The following is a 16,782-nucleotide window of genomic DNA, read 5'->3' on the forward strand; positions in this document are numbered from 1 at the left end:
CCGCCCAACTCCCCCCGGCCGACACCCCCCGGCCCTCTGCCCCACCTGACACTCCATCCCTCTGGCCCTTTACCCCTCATTACGGTGTCGGAAACCCCACTTCTCTGCCCCCGTATCACCTCATTCCTCCGGCCCTCTGCCCCCCATCTCGCCCCGCCCAACATCCCGGCTCTCGAGTCTCTGCCCCCTGGCCGGGATCTCGTCTTGCCTCAGGCTAGCGACCCAAGAAAGCCCAGGCACGTCCCTCAGTCTCACCTGAAACTCTGACTCACACCCCACCGGGCTGTTCCTGCACCGACCACTCCGCCCGCCGCGTGGGCAGAGCTTCCAATCCCCCAGCCTCTCACCTGCGCGGAGCGGGCGGTCCCAGGAAGAGCCGGCGAGGCCGCAGGGGGAGGTGCCCGGAAGAGCCGGCAGGGCCGCAGGGGGAGGTGCCCGGAAGAGCCCATTTCCTTCCCTCAGTCGGACTCAGGACGGGCGCGGCGCAGAGACAAAGCAGCCGGAGCGGTGAGTCTGGGCCCAGGATTCAGCGGCGCCTCCTCCCAGTCCGGGACACGCAGGTAACTTCGCGGCCCGGGACCCTCTCGCCTCCGCTGAGTTGGAAACTTTTCCTTCTACCGCCAGGGGGCCCGCGGAGCCCCGCACCCACCCGTCCCGCTAGGCCCTGGAGCGCCTTACGGTGCAGCGGCCTCCCCCTGATCCCGAGCCGGGCCGCAGTGCTCCAGCAGGGCCTCTTCCTCCGCGGGAGCCGAGCTGCGCTCCTCAGCCCCGCCCGGGGCGGGACCCGGCGCTGCAGCCGGCCTGGCGCGAAGGCGCCCCTACAGCGGCTCACTGGGGCCGTCTCCCGAGGTTGGGGGGGCGGGAGGGGGCTGCGCCCCCAGCCCAGCGGGGGACTGACTCTGCTCCCCGGCCCCCGTCAGCGCTGGCCAGGGCTTGAAACTCTACAGTGGGCCGCCGCCCCAGCCACGGGCGCTGAGCCCCGAGGGACTGGTGTGAAGCGCTGAGCGGAGCTAGTGCCGGCCGGGGGCAGGGTGAGCAAAACGTCCTGCGCAGTCAGCCCCTTCTGCCGCGGGCCCCAACTGCGTCGGGCGTGCACGCTGCCCCCGAACTCTAGCCGCTGGCTTGGCTTTAGGCAGAGGTAGCCGTGTTGGCCCTTGGTGTGAGTGAGACAGGCTGGTGAGGGGGGATAGCTCTTAAAGAAAGAAGCTTCGAGCTACCCAGAGCTCTGGTCTTGTCTCACAGCTAACAGCAGTTGGTCCAGTAAAAGAGGTTCCTCCACCCACCTTCCCTTTGTTTTACCAACATGTTTATTTCTCTCTGTATTTCATGCCCACCCATGGTAGCACGAAAGACCTGTCCCAACTGATTTCTGTGAAGTGTTGTCAAAACACAAGAGGACAAAATAGAAATATACTTTCCTTAATCTTTCAGTGATGTTTGATATTACAGGTAACATTAGTATGGAAAAAGTTTTCAAACAAGTGTAACTTTGGCCTTTTTTTAATAAACTGGTGGTATTCCTTTAAACTCTTGGTGTACAGAAAACAGTCTGTTAATACATAAGTAATCCCTGATTTTTTTTTTTTTTTTTTAACGTGGGGTGACAATTGGCCCAGTAATCCACTTCCACTCTACACCACATCTGTATTTGGTCCATACCTCTATTGATGGAAATTATGCTAGCTAATAAGAGGGCTGAACTGGGCTCTATGTGCTTAGCTCTCAAGAACAGCCGTTTTAAAGGGAATGTGTTGGCATTTTCTTTCATTATCTATGGAGGACTCTGTCTAGTGGGATTTTTTTTGTAGTTGAAGATGTGTGGATGGAATGAGTAATATTAGATCTGTAGTCTGCCAGACAAACACAGTGCTTCCATTAATCCAGTAGCTTAATCGTCATTTAGGCCTTGTGCCAAAATTGACGCATTGCTCTGTTGTAACTGTGAGGTGGTGTTTCTGTATTTTGTTCACTGTAAGGAATGAGAGCAAGTGGCACCTAACAAGAGCCTGAAACTCACTTTATTATGTCAAGGAGAGTGACTGCATCACTGGATTGTTTTGCACTTTAGGCATGAATAGCTTTATTTTTAAGGCTGTTTTATGTAGTCTACCTCTGATTTACAGCAGTAGTAAGACACATGAGAACTCTGGTAGTATACTTATTAGTATATTAAAGTTACAGAACAAGTTCTGGGTGGATATAGAGTGTAGGGAACCTCCTACAAGATATCTCTCCCAAAGCTATTTATGCAATGTCTGCAAAGCTGATAACTGATCCCTGTGAACACTTTTATTTCTAGTCAGTAGCCCCATGTCAGCTACTCCCATGATCCACTAGCTGCCAAAATCCTTATCTATCACTTGACCACTGCGTTAGTTTTGTGTCTGGCGTTGATGCTTGCAACCTGACTCCCCACAAGCCCATTCAAGATGTGGGTGCAAAGATAGACCAAAGGCTTGATTATGTCATTCTCCTTATTGTTTACTGTGTCGGTACAATGTCTAGCACAATAGGCCCTTGATTTGGCTGATCTCTAGGTGCTAGCGTAATGTAAATATATATAATAATGAACTGGTTATCTCTCTGAACAAAGTTTTTTTTTAAAAAAAGGCCTTTTGAAAATGAAACCCTTTACATAACTGTTCTTAACAAGAATCACTGTCTTTTTTTCTTTGAAAAATACAAATAAAACAAAAAAAAAAAAAAAAAAAACCAGCCAAAACCAAACACCCTCTCTCCCCCATATAATGCTATTAAAAACTCTTGTTTACCAAAACTGGGTTTTCAGTAAACAAAAAATATTTTTAGTTAAAAAGGTCAGTTTTGAACACCTCAGAAGTGAACAATTTTTTATGAAAATAATTTTATTTTTCAACCAGTTCTAACATGAATCTGAAGCAGAACAGATGTTTATGTAAAGTGGGCAGAGTTGGGATTAGAACTCTTATCCTCATACTACTCACTGAAATATTCAAGAAAATTATTTTAATATTGAATGTAAAACAATTTGTAAGCTTCTGGAGGCCCAGAAAGTCAACAAGTTAATTAGTATCTCCACTTTGGTTTCTTCTTCCTATGAAATCTGATGCTGTTTAACATGGGTAATGGCAAGAAATTCGTATAGTTACGTTTCTTCATTCAGAGGAGTTCCATAGGCCTAATAAAATTAATTGGAGGATATAACAGATTTAGAAAAGTCTTCTGTAGCTCAACTACTTGTGTCCCTTGCAATTCATTGAGAAATTCATCTGACCAAAGAATCAACAATGGCAATGTTGAAACTGGAAATATATTTAAGTAGAATTTTAACATGAATTGAAATTGGATCCTGAACAGTGGTGGCTACTTAAATTTCTTTCTCATGCAAGGAATTAGTTGGACATTTTACTTACCTTCTGTGGTGAAAGTAAAGTAATCCATAGATATTAAGGTAAGCTTGGGGTGAGGACATAAGTGACCATAAAATGCTGTGAAAATACTTGCTATATCATCAGTAAAACAATGTTGGATGTTAAATTGGGGTAACTGGCCCCCAAATAGAATATGACAGGTGGAATACTTACTGTGATGTTCATCTAAAATTTAGAATATGAAGAGGAAACTGGAACATAGATCCAATGAATGTTTGGTATGCTCTGCTTTCTTGTAGCACAATGCCTTTCTTGGAAATCCCCAAATGCTTATTCCGCTGAACTTGAAAATGTATTTGCTCAAGGGCTTGTCAACACAAGAGAGTTAGCTTATATTAGTATAAGTTGTGAGTTCATACTGGTGCAGCTTCCCATGTGGGCATACTTTCTGGTATGGTCTATTTTATGTTGATGTGCAAGGAGTTTAAGCTAAACTGAAAATAGCCAGTTTTATTCCAGAATAAATGTCCACATGGTAGATTATACAGGTATAGCTGGTAAAAATTTTCCTATGTAGACAAGCGCTGTTACTTTTCAGCACTTTTTGAGTGGCTCAGCAGTGATGGAAATACCCAGTTTCCTAGAATTATTATTTTCTGGAATTGTTAACATTTTCTTATTCTGAATATTGTTTTTTAAATGCCTGGACTATTTATTCCAAAGTGTACTCCTGTCATGTAGAAGTTTGGTATGAGTTTATTACTTCCAGTTTCTTTATCACAGCCTTATGCTAATGTTGCATGTAGTTATATACCAGCCAGGGTAATTTAAAAGAACAAGTTGCATACTTAACTTTGAAACACTCACTACACTGGGCGTGTATATTAATTTAATGTTATAGCTAGTTTGGAGTAGCTCCACTCAATGGATTTACAGTTCCAGGTTTGGTTTCTCAAGACTTTGTTTCCAGCTTTGGAGAAAAATTGCAAGTGTTTGATAGTACAGCTTTAAAGGTAGTAATTATCTTATCCAGTGGTACAAAATTACAATTCTGTGCGTGGCTTTTTTTATCCCAATAACTATTACTGGAGGAACCAAACTAAATGGAGGCAAGCTTTTGAGAATCAGTTGTCTCATAAGGCAGTGGGAAAAGTAGAGCTCAGGATCAAAGACTTATGGAAAGGTAAACAGATGAAGAATAAAAAAACCAAAATTTCAAATTCATCTGCAGATTGGAGTCTTTTTGGTTGGAAAATGAGGCTACATCAGTCTCGTTCCAGAATGAACAGGGAATTTAGTGAAGACAATGACAGAAGAATTTGTCTGTCATGACTAGCCTTCAAAAAGAAGGAATGAGGTAAAGAGTAAACGGACTTCTGTATTGCATGCAGTACTGATAAAGTAGGAAAGGCTTTCCTACTTACATGTGCCTGTGACCTTGTCATTCCCCCCAGTAGACTTTTTCTCAACTTAAATTTGGCTCCCTTGATTTGCCAAAGTGAGGTAAAGAGTGTGGGTGGGAACCAGATGTATTTAGAGGAAATCAGACAGATGACAAAAATTGAGTCGGTATTTGACTTGTAGTTCTAGCTCAGGGGTGGCCAACCCATGGCTCCATGCAGCTCTTTGGTCATACAAATGCCCTCTTTGCTCTTTAGGGCTCTTTGAAATTGACAAGCTTCAAGCTTTTCTGTGGAGAGTAAGAGAGGAGGGGAAACTGACAAGTGAAATTGACAAGTGCTGCCAAAATTGACAGATCAGGGGGAATTTTCTGCTGAGGGTAAGAGACAAGGGGAAACTGAAAAGGTAAATGTGGCTCTTTGCGGCTCTTCGTCTCTGACTGGTTGGCCACCCCTGTTCTAGATCTTCTATAAAGCTTTCTCTTGGTGAGGAATTCAATAATTCTGGGTTGCTTTATGCGGAGGGCTTGTGTGGGATTTTTTAAGGCCTTGTCTACTTACGGGTATAAATATGCTGGTATTTGTCTCCATGTGGATGCTCTTATTTTGGACTGAGTGCCTTTTTCTGGTTTAGTTTATACCACTTTTTAAGTGACATAATCCCAGATGGGGATTCATGATGGGAAAACTTCCCAGTGTGGACAAGCTCTTATTTTTGGTCTTTGTATAGCTTTGTACTATAGAAATACCCAGAGCCTCTGGGGCTTTAAAGCATTCTAAAGACATAGGGAAAACATTGTCTCCTCATTCCTTGGCCTTATTGTCTCTCCCTGGTATCTTGTCTTCTGCTGTGCCACTTATTAATTTGTATTGCATTATGGGGAAGAAGTACCAGGCCTATTGTGCTAGAGGCTTCCTGCCTTGAATTCTTCTAATTTAATATGGAATAGCTCTGAATAGTGACTGGCTAGGATGTAGAGAAAGTGTGCTTCAGAGCTGGCCTCTCCTGTGCTGTTACTGTTCTTAGGGAGGCTGGGGCCCTAACTCTGCTCACTCCAGGTCTAGGTTGAAGATGTGGTAGGTAATGCAACAATGAAAGTGTGTATGTATGTATTCTCAGTCCTGCTGAATGGATCCCTCAGTGGATAAGCCCAATAGCTGGCAGTCTAGAAATGAGGAGCTGCTGCTGCTCCCCTCTCTGGCCAGTGACCCAAATTATTGGGTGAGAGCAAAGTAAGACACTCAGCAGGCCTAGCTGCAGGGTTGGGTTCTCCCATCCAGCAAGGGTACTTGTGTTGGTAACAATGACACTCTCCAGACTAACATAGAGACTTGTTTAAGAAGGAAGGCATAGTCTGTAGGGGTAGTGTGTGGGTGGTGGTGGTGGGGGAGAGTTTCCATTTCTGCTAAGTATGTTGACTTTTATTCACCTTTGCTACTCAGGTCTGGTCTACAATAGAGACTTTTGTTGGCCAAAGTCAGCTTTTTGTGCCAAAACAGTGGTGGTGCATACACTGTACCCTCCTGCCAACCCAAATCCCCTGATTATGTGATAAAATAAAACCACCTCGATGAGAGGCATAGGTCTATTTGCACCAAACCTTTTTAGCAACGAAGTGTCAGTGTATACACTGAGCTTGTTTATGTTGTGGTAAATGGCCTTCAGGATGTGTCCCACAATGCCCATTCTGACCGCTCTGGCCATCAGTTTGAACTCTGCTGCCTTGTCACCATTTGCCCCACCCCCTTTAAAGTCCTGGGAATTTTTGAAATTCTACCTTCTGCTTGGTCGGCGTGGAGCGCTCACTTTCTATCTTCCTTGCTGACCATGGCGATTCCATGCATCAAACACTCTCCCACTTGGAGCACGCTGGAGCTTCTGGATTTGATTGGCATTTGGGGAATGGAGGCTGTGTAGTCCCTGCTCTGCTTAGCCGAAGGAACTTTGATATGTATGGGTCAAATTTCTCATTTAATGGCAGAGAAGGGCTATGAATGGGATACGTTTCAGTGCCGTGCGAAATTCAAGGAGCTGTGGCAAGGTTACCAAAAGGCTAGGGAGTGAAACTGTCACTCTGGCGCAGAGCTAAAGACCTGCTGCTTCTGTAAGGGAGCTGGAAGTCATCCTCAGAGGCAACCCCCACCTCCATTGCCAAGAGACCTATGGATACCTCTGCAGGCCTGGAGACAGCAGAAACCAGACTCAACCCTGATGAAGTCATGGACGAGGAGGTCGAGTTGGAGGATGATGTGGAGCAGGGGACCGAGCTGACATGGGGAACCAGGACCGCTTCTTGACCCAAGAGGTTTCGAGCCAGTCCCAGCCCTCCAATTCTGGCGTGCAGGATGGAGAGGGGAACTCAAGAAAGTGGGGTTTTTTTTGGTTTTTTTGAGCTAGTGCTGCTCGGTTACATGAGGTACAGCTGTCCTTTGCTTTGTTGCATTATACAGCTGGTTGAAGGGATAGAAATGCACAAAAGTAGCTGTGTTTGCATGTGCTTCCCATTCCCTTGTTGAGTTAGGCAGTGAGGCAGAAAAGTGTGTTAATGCACACTGAGACTATGGGAATCCTCCAGAGAGATCTCTAGGAAACTTTCCTGGAGGTACCTGCCAGTCCTCTGCCAGAGATTTCTCGGCAGAGCTGCTTTGTTTCTTCCCTCATTGTAGGAAACTTTCCTGCACTTTGGCAGAGTTGAAGGTGATAAGCCCCTCAGTGCCTCTGCCACTCCTTCCCTCCCCCCTCCCCTCCCAGCACAGCTGCCTGGGCTGAGCCAAGCTGGGCTGGCAGAGCCCCAGACAGTAGGGAAGAGGGCAACAGCTGAAGGTGCTGATTAGAGCAAGCCAGGACTGTGACTAATGGGGCAAGTGGGAACAGCTGTTCCCCTAGCTGGAGTGTTACCAGATTTGCCCTTCTCCTTGGGGTATGCTCATTTATTAGGGTTACCTTCCTGGAAGAGGGGTGTGATTCTAGGGGTGTGATTCTACTAATGTACTGCTTGTGTTACTTGTGTGTTCATAGGGCTACAAGCCCTCTCCCAATGGAGGTATCCTGCAGGACCTAAGGTTTTCAGGGCTGGGTTCCTCCAGCACAACCCCCCACAGATACGCACACACACACATACACAGTTCAGCTCAACTTAGTGCGTCTGAGCAGACCGGGCTATCAGCACTCTCAGCTGACCCCTTATATGTCCCTGAACTCAGCAGGCTGGGTGACACCACACTCTCAGTGGCTACCCTTATATGCCCCTGTGCAACACACCAGAATAGAGCAGAATAGAACAGCACCTTTTTGGCTACTCCCCTTAATTGCCCCTTGGAATCGATCAGGCTGGGTCAAACAGCACTTGAGCTGCACCCTCATTTGCCCCTGGATCCCATAGGCTAGGCAGAGTAGCACTTCCTGGCTGTCCCCTTCATATACCCCTTTACACCACAATTGTTCTAGCAATAACCCCCTTGATGAGCAAACCCCATAGGATTTTTGGGCACTCCAGGGATCTTTGGCTTAGGTAAGAGAAGCGTTGCTACAGAGCAAGATAGGGACCAAGGACACAAAGGAAGAACATAAAGTTTGGAGAGAGAGAGAGAGAAAGTGGCAACCAGCTTGATTATAACAGTTATTTTATTGCTAGGTATATAAAACTTATGATACTAATAGTAATACCATACAAGGAGAGAAAAACAATCAAACACTTACAATACTACACAATTACAATTGGGGTATTGGAGAAAGCTATCCCAGGTTTGATTACAAAAGTGGACTAGAGAGAGAGAGAGATCAGTTGTGTTGGGGGAAGGAGGAGGGGGTTGATCTCACCACTCCATGCAGTTCAGAGGTTCCCAGGAACAGGCTTGTCAGTTCAGGGTCTGGAGGGCTTTGAGTCTGGCAGAGCCCCCAACACGATCAGTCAGGAAGAGAAGACAGGTTACAGTGGAACTGATGCAGAGTTTGGATCCAAGCATCAGAACAGAGGTTTGAGCTTTGATAGGGAATTTGTAGATGCCAGGTTTGTTTATGGATAAACAATGTCTGGACAAAAGGAGCTGATCATTCCTGGAAGGGCGTCCTTTCTTGAGAGAGGGCTCACAATGCAACCAGGTTTCAGTGTTTTGCATACCAATAACTAGAATGGTCTGATAACTGCGGAGCTGGGTGTGTACAGGTGTGAGTTCAGTTACATCGAGAGCAGAGATTTCCCAAAATGCAGTGCTTCCGTGCTTCAGCAATCCCAGAGTTCAGTGCGTGTTCCATCTTCGATGTAGATGAGGCTTCTGTTCTTCATTCATGTGCTAACTGAGATGCTTATGAGGCATGGGGAGTTGTCTCACCCTTGATGGGAGGGTTCCAATTGTGTCGTGGGGAGTTGTCTCACCTTTGATGGGAGGGTTCCAATTGTGTCTCTTGTATGAGGCATGGGGAGTTGCCTCACCCTTGATGGGAGGGTTTCAGTTGTGTCCCCTGCCTTTTCATATTGAAATGCCTTTGGTTTCTGGTTCAAGCAGCCTTTGGTTTCTGGTTCAAGCATGGGCTGGTGGGGGGGTAATTCAGGTGAGCCAGAGAGAGAGAGTTGGGGTTTTGCGCCCTGGTTCCCCAAGAACACAGAGCTGCTAGGTAACAGGAGGGAGCACATAAACCAGCCAGGGAGAAACCAGAGGAAGAGCATGGCCAGGGAGGAGAGTAGGAGGAGAGTTTGCCTCCTGGCCAGAAAGGATGAGCAGCCCAGAGCCTGGTTTGGGAGTGGAAATTGTACCTGCGCACTGTTAATAAATGAGCACGGGTGATGCCTATGAGTCCTCTTATTTTGAACTAGTGAGACCACCCAGAGGACCCAGAAGGGCAGGGCGGCCTGTGGCAATTCACCACATGCTCCAATCAGCAATTACTTGTGCAGGGACCAAAGCAGCATAGGGACCCGATTTGAAGCTCCTTGTATAGAGGAGATGCACCCTATTCCTGTTTACTCTCAGGAGTGAGATCGGCTTTTATGGCCCCTGCCTGTGGAAAATGGTGGCACAATTTGAAATTTTTGGAAATTTGAAGGAGATGTATTTTACAGTAATACATCAATGCTGTTGTTGCACTAACAATAATGCTTCTGTTCATTTCCCTTGAGAGGAAACCCCTCCACACTTGGTGAGCACCTGCAGCTGATAAGAAAACTACCATGGAGAAGAGATGTTCCAAGAACTCCTCCAGGCCTCTGAGGCAGGGGAAATAAAGAAAAAAGGGCATGGAAAGACATTGTGTCCGAAAATCAGAAAACTGATGGGCAGGAGAGGAGGGAAAACCAGAAGTGAGTGATAGCAGGTCACAAGCACATGATAAAGCCCTGGAGAAGCAAAGAGAGCTGCTAAAGTCACTCATTATATAATGCTGCAGACTGAATTCTTGCATGCCCCTCCCTCACCCTTGCAGCCAATACAGAACTGCTTTCCATGCACTCCCCAAACTCGACCCACACATTCCTATCAGACTTCCTATCCGTCTCAGTACCCCCTTCAATCCCTCCCTTCAGACAGCTTCCAGAACGATAACGGAACTTACACCCAGCTGTCAGCTCTCCCTGCCTCTCACTGCTTTCTTCTGTCCAGTCCAGCTTTTTGTGTGTGTTGTGAATAATTGCTTATTCTTCACAGGAGGTCTTTATTAAATTCTTTATTTGTCTCTTGCAGCCTGTGATTGCACCTTTACATTGATACACTGTGTAAGCTGGATAACAGTCATAGCATGGCACAGCACTGTTTACAAAGACACCTTATTGGTGCTCATTGTCAATATAGTTCCTCAAGCCTTTCCTGATTTGAATGCCCCCCGGTGTACTCCCCTAAGAGCCCTGACATCTGGTTGTTCATATTCAGGTGCAAGGCGATCCGCCTCTGCACTCCATCCAGGGGTAAACTTTTCACCCTTAGCTTCACAAATATTATGGAGCACATAGCAGGTGGCTATAACCATGGGAATGTTTTCCTCTTTTAGGTCTAACCAATCATGATCTCATTTAGGTCATTGCCAGTGAGCTTTTAATCTGCCAAACGCACATTCAATGGTCATTTGGACCCTGTTCAGCCTGTTACTGAAACACTCCTTATTGCTATCCAGGTTTCCTAAATAAAGCTTCATGAGCCATGGTGGTAAGGGGTAGGTTGGGTGTCTCAGGATCACTATGTGCATTTCAACATCCCCCTTAGAATCTTTTCATTTGGAAAGAAAGTTCCTGCTTGCAGCTTTCTGTACAGGCCAGTGTTCCTGAAGATGCATGCGTCATGCACCTTCCGTGACCAACCCACATTGATGTCAGTGAAACACCAACGGTGATCCACAAGTACCTGCAGTACCATAGAGAAGTACCCGTTTCTATTGATGTACTCTGTCGCAAGATGATCCAGGGCCAAAATTGGGATGTGTGTCATCTATCGCCCCACTACAGTTAGGGAATCCCATCGCCATGAAACCATCCACTATTTCATGCACAATTCCGAGACACTCAGTCCTTTGTAGCAGAATGCGATTAATGACCCTGCATACTTGCAATAACACAGCTCCAATGGTGGACTCTCTGACTCTAAACTGATTAGCGACCTGCCATTAGCAGTTTGGAGTTGCCAGCTTCCATATGGCGATCACCATGTGCTTCTTTACTGAGAGGGCAGTTGTCATTCGAGTGTCCTTGCGCGGCAGGGCAGGGGTAAGCGCCACACAGAGTTCAATGAAGTTGGCTTTGCGCATTCAGAAGTTCTGCAGCCACTGCTTGTCATCCCAGACCCACATAATGATGTGGTCCCACCACTCAGTGCTTGTTTCACGCGCCCAAATGTGGCGGTGCACTGTATGCAGATGTTTCGTGAATGCAAACAGTAATTCCGTGTTTGTTTGCATGGCACACTGTAGGTCAGGTGCCTTGGATTCCAGTTCCAATTGTGAGCTCATGATATACTGCGCGACCAGCTGCAATGTGGTCAGAACACTGACAACAGTGGGGAGCAGTGCAGGCTCCATCCTTTTAGATAAAGATGGTGGGCACGCAGGAAACTGAGGCTGTTGAAAAATGTCATGAAACACAGTCAGAATGACTGGATGGAAATCACTGCATCACAGGACATTGAGCCTGTAACCATGATGCAGTGTGATTCTGCCTTCTCACATCTCCTAGTAGTGCAATGTAGCAAGTAGCACAGTGAGATAGCTGCCTCCAGTGCACTGCTCTGACTGTTGATGCTAGAGCACCAACTGTGGACGTGCTTGGATGACACAGTGAGTGCTGTGTGGACAGGCACAGGCGTTGTAATTACAGTGCCTTTTTATCATTGTTGTAACTTGTGTTGACACAGCTTTCTAGTGTAGACAAGGCCCAATAGAGTGGCTTTTACCACTTTCTTACCCTGCCTTTCGTGAGATCTTATGCGTTTAGTGACTGGGTGCTGAAGAACAGATAGCAACTCTCCAATGTCTTGTCTACATTGAGAGAATGCATCCTATTAAGTGCCTTACACACATTTTAATATGACTTAGCATAGACAAGGACAAGGTGTGTGTAAAATAAATAACATTTTAAAGCATGACTAACTTCAGCAAAATACACAGTTTCATTAAAAATAACTTCTACACCAGAAGACTGGAGGATAGCAAATCTTGTATCTATATTTTAAAAAGGCTCTTGCAGTAATTCAGGGGATTGCGGTCATGCTTATAAAATAAACAGCAGGATCTTATTCAGGGGGGACAAGGCAATATGCCACATTTATTGTGAATACAAAGATTTCAAAAAGCAATGGCCTGTATGTGTGCTTGCACTCACTCACAAGGTTCTACAAAGATGAAGTATAGGTACCAGTCTCAGTTGCTCTTGTTAGTCCATTGCCCAGATGGCTAAGACGAGAGAGGGAGCAGGAGTCTGTCGGTGCGCACCAGAGCTCCTGGAGAATGATTGTAGAACCAAAGTCCTCCTCTTTCTGTCCCCTTTTATAGGGGTAAGGTCTTATGCCGTTTTATAGGTACTGTTTCGTCATGCTGCATCTGCATCCTGATGTGATTATTAATCACCCATGTTTTGCAAGCATGACCATTGTTGTTTTTCATAGTTCATCTTGTTTTCATTCTTTGAGGTGGATCCCAGGATCATCAGGGTGGGCAGTCTTCGGCCATCTGGGTCGTAAAAGTTACCTTAATTCTCCTGAACATCCGAGGTTGGTGCCTTTTCCCGTCACTCTCTGGTCTCACATACACACATCACTCATTCATTTAGTCGCATTCTAATCTCTTAACATTTACTTAAAACTTGTAACTGGAAGACACAAGTGTCCTTCAGAAACAATAACATTCCTTTTTATCTAAAACATTCACTATTATTACAAAACATCCTCATTTAACATTGAATCTTTGTTTCAGAACATTTGCTGATGTTACTTTAAGCAGTGATCTTAAAACACATGTACTTCAATAATAGCAACAGTTCCACAGAATGATCTTTGGTAACTTTACAAGCAGGATAATCAATGACCAGATGTTAGTTTTGGATAAACAGATGGTGATTTCAAACAAACTTATCAATAGTGAACAGATCACCCTACATACCCAAAATGCAAAGCCTCACCGAAACTGCTGTGTTGGTTTGTCACGTACCAAAAGAATAAAGGTATTTCACATAGAATCAGTATAACAGTATCAAGCTTTGGGCCTACATTGCAGACCAGTAATCCGTACCCCTGTATCTGGTGAACTGGTTGAAATAATGTTTAAAAATAGAATTAAACATCTAAAAGATCAGATAGGGTCTAACAAGCATGGTGTGTGTAATGGGAAATTGCATCTCACTAATCTACTAAGTTGAAAGAATTCTGATAAAAGTAGAGGATAAAGGAAAAACAGTTGATTTAATTTTAGATTTTTAAAGGGCTTTTGACAAGGTTTTTTATGAGGGGCTGCTAAAACTAAGCACTTATGGGGGGGGAGAAAAGCATTGTCATAAATCAAAGTGTCTGGGAGAGAGAAAAGAGTAGGAATAAATGACTGTTTGTCATAGCAAAAGGTTAAATGTGGCTGCAGATATCCTGGAGTAGCTGAGAAGACTGAACTCACTGCATTATCCAATACCCTGCAGCTGAGTGCCACAAGGTTCCGTGGTAGGTCTCTCTAATATATTAATCTAGAAAGGGGTGAGCAGTGAGGTACCGAAGGGACTGAAGTTAGTTATTCAGAGGGGTTTATAAACTGCTGAATGGGTAACATGATGGCAGATAGAATCATAGAAGATTAGGGTTGGAAGGGATCTCAGGAAGTCATGTAGTCCAAACCCCTGCTCAAAGCAGGAACAACCCCAACTAAATCATTCCAGCCAGGGCTTTGTCAAGGTGCACCTTAAAAACCTCTAAGAATGGAGATTCCACCACCTCCCTAGGTAACCCATTCCAGTGCTTCACCACCCTCCTAGTGAAAAAGTTTTTCCTAATATCCAGCCTAGACCTACTACACTTTGATACCAACTTATTTGCTCATCCAGCATTTAACCTGTAAGGTTTGATCAAACCAAGCAGAATTTTCTTAAAAACTTGATCAACTGGGACCTAATCCAAAATCTGTTTGAAGTAAGTGAGAGACTTTCTATTGATTTCACTGAACTTCGGATCAAGCTGTTGATGCTGAACAGAATTTCAGGTCTTCAGAATGAATAGGGTTATGATAGAAGAAACTACTTCCATTTTGATGTACTTTTCTATTTTGACTCTGTGTAGTTTGATTTAGTTAGATCTGCTAGACTTCCATGGCATCTGCAGCTGTGTAATTGGCCTTATAATTAAATTTCTCCAAAACCTCCTTCAGTTGCTTTGCAAATTCACTGCATATGTAGAGTCTTTGTATAAAATGTGTGTTGTGCCGTTTTTCTCAGTCCTCCTCACGGTAAAGCAAATGCCAACTTCTTTAATGGTGGTTGGATTCAAATATAGAGAGTTTGAAAATTCCTCTGCAGATGATTGGGAAGATGTTGTCTTAAAAACAAAACAAAAAATCTCCTTGAAGCTTATGCGGTGGGAGAAATCATTGTGAAGTTTAAAAATTCTGTGGGATTGTCAGGTATTAGTGACATTTTTCCAACAGTGCTTTAATATGGTGAACATCCTTATATCAGAAGTTCAAGGTGATTTGCAGCTGAAAAGTCCTCTTACTATTTTTATCATTGTACGAACAGATTGCAAAGACCTCTGTCATCATTCCCCTCCCCCGGTCTTTGAGCAACTTGTCTGCAATATTTTGTGGTTTTTCTCTTCAGACATAGAATCAATGCTATTGATTTGAAACACTCTCTTCTCCTCTCCTCCCCCCCAACCCGTGGTATGGATGCTTGTAGCCAATAACGGGTCATATCTTATGTTCACGCAGTCATTTGCATTATATTAGTGTTGGTTCTTCTAGATAGTATTTGAAAAAGCGGAACCGTGCCGCCGAAATCAACACAAATAGTGCGCTGTGGAAAACTGCTTACAGAGCGCGCTGCCGAAAAGGGGAAGATTTCCTGGACTTGTCGGTGGAGGGTATCGCATGGCCGCGCAAGGCTGCTGCAGCAAAATATAATTGAGAAACACTGTTCTAGATGTTGCAAGCAAAGAACTTGTAACAGACTTGAAAGTCTAAAACTGTCTGGAGGAGAATAGTCATGGTGAAGGGCTTCAATTAATATCTAATTTTGTGTTTCATTGAAGGTGATATCCTTAATGTAGGAGAAGATTTTAACATATCAAGTTCATGTCTTTTGCCTCTTCGTTTTTATGGCTTGATCACTAAAAATTTGTCACTTTTTGGGTAAGATAACAGACTGCTTCTGAATGAAGCTGACAAAACAGCTGCTGAAGGCCTGAAACAGTGCCTTAAGTCATTGTGACTGTTTTGGTTATGACAATAGCATTGAAAATACCTTGCTTGCAGGAACATCACTAATGTTCTGATCTTTTGCTTCAGTAGGTGCTTATTTCAGCATATTTGATGGGGGGGACGGGACAATTTTCTTAAGATGACCATGAATCCTTTTGTTTTGCTATTTCACTTGATATGTTATCTTTTTCTTTGGTCCAGTCAGTTGTTTCCTACCATGTTAAGCATGCAAGTCAAATAACATGCACTGATGTTTAGTGATCACTAATTCTAATCACTCACTGCATAAATCAGCAGCTTTCACAACTACAGAAATTAGTGTTGAATTCACTAGGTGATAACTCATCTTATATTTCAATCTTAGACTATGAAGTTATCTATCTCTTCACAGGACCACGTTATTAGGTGCACTGCACATCTTTTACAAGCTTCTAGATCTCAGCAAACCAAATCCATTCAGTGACTCGCAGCTTTGACTCCTCAATAGTCAACTACAATTGACTATACTACTAGCAGTGCCCCTTTCCAATCACCAGACTCCATGTATTCTCTTCCAGCTTCTGCAAAGTTATTTAATTTTCTTATTGTCTTCTAATAGACATAACATGAACCTTGATGTCATCACTCCCTTCTTATTTTGTTAGAGTAGTTAGCTTTCATTTACAGACTGAAATTAGAATCTAATGTTTCTAATGTCATAACTTTCAAATATGTTCTGTTTATTTAAATAGTTCAGAAGCTTAAAAAATGGAAAGTGTGGGGTTCAAAGTCAAAAAGTGCCATCTGGTTGCTCATTTCCCTTGAAGTGTGGGGGAGAGAGGCGTTTTTTCACAATTGTGGTGAGCCATTTTTATGGGCTAACTAAATTCATCATCACCGTGTAAGGATACAGTTGGCTTCCTATACATGTTGATTTCAAATTTAGAGCTTTAAGAAAGGATCTTTCCCATATTTATATGTACAAAATCATGTCTGTCTTAGTAAGGCTTTGGGGCTAGCCTTCAGTTACAGTAATATTTTGAAGAATAAGGTAATCTTAACTAAAGTACTGTTTTGGGCACAAACAAGCCAGACAATTTCAGTCAATATGGCGCACTTTCTGTATTTAAAACTTCTAGTGAAGGTCTAAATTAGAAGACTTTGTTCTGCTGAAGAATGCTGTGTA

At 44.2% G+C, this 16,782-nt stretch overlaps 1 protein-coding gene across 3 annotated transcripts in view; it reads left to right on the forward strand.

Annotated features, from left to right (window-relative positions):
* Nucleotides 1-370: 370 nt before the first annotated feature.
* Nucleotides 371-16,782, forward strand: part of CTNNA1 (catenin alpha 1) — a 200,290-nt gene continuing 183,878 nt past the window's right edge. The window contains exon 1 of one of the 3 annotated variants that reach the window (XM_067566787.1): nucleotides 371-560. The gene's annotated coding sequence lies outside the window, so the exon portion shown is untranslated. Of the gene's footprint in view, nucleotides 561-939; nucleotides 1,032-10,040; nucleotides 10,048-16,782 lie in introns of those variants that run through there. The other 2 variants (XM_067566788.1, XM_067566789.1) reach the window with 2 other exon arrangements.

Source organism: Emydura macquarii, unplaced genomic scaffold (assembly GCF_026122565.2).
Source record: "Emydura macquarii macquarii isolate MOO-44397 ecotype Brisbane River unplaced genomic scaffold, CSIRO-AGI_Emac_v2 contig_2768, whole genome shotgun sequence".
NCBI lineage: Eukaryota > Metazoa > Chordata > Testudines > Chelidae > Emydura > Emydura macquarii.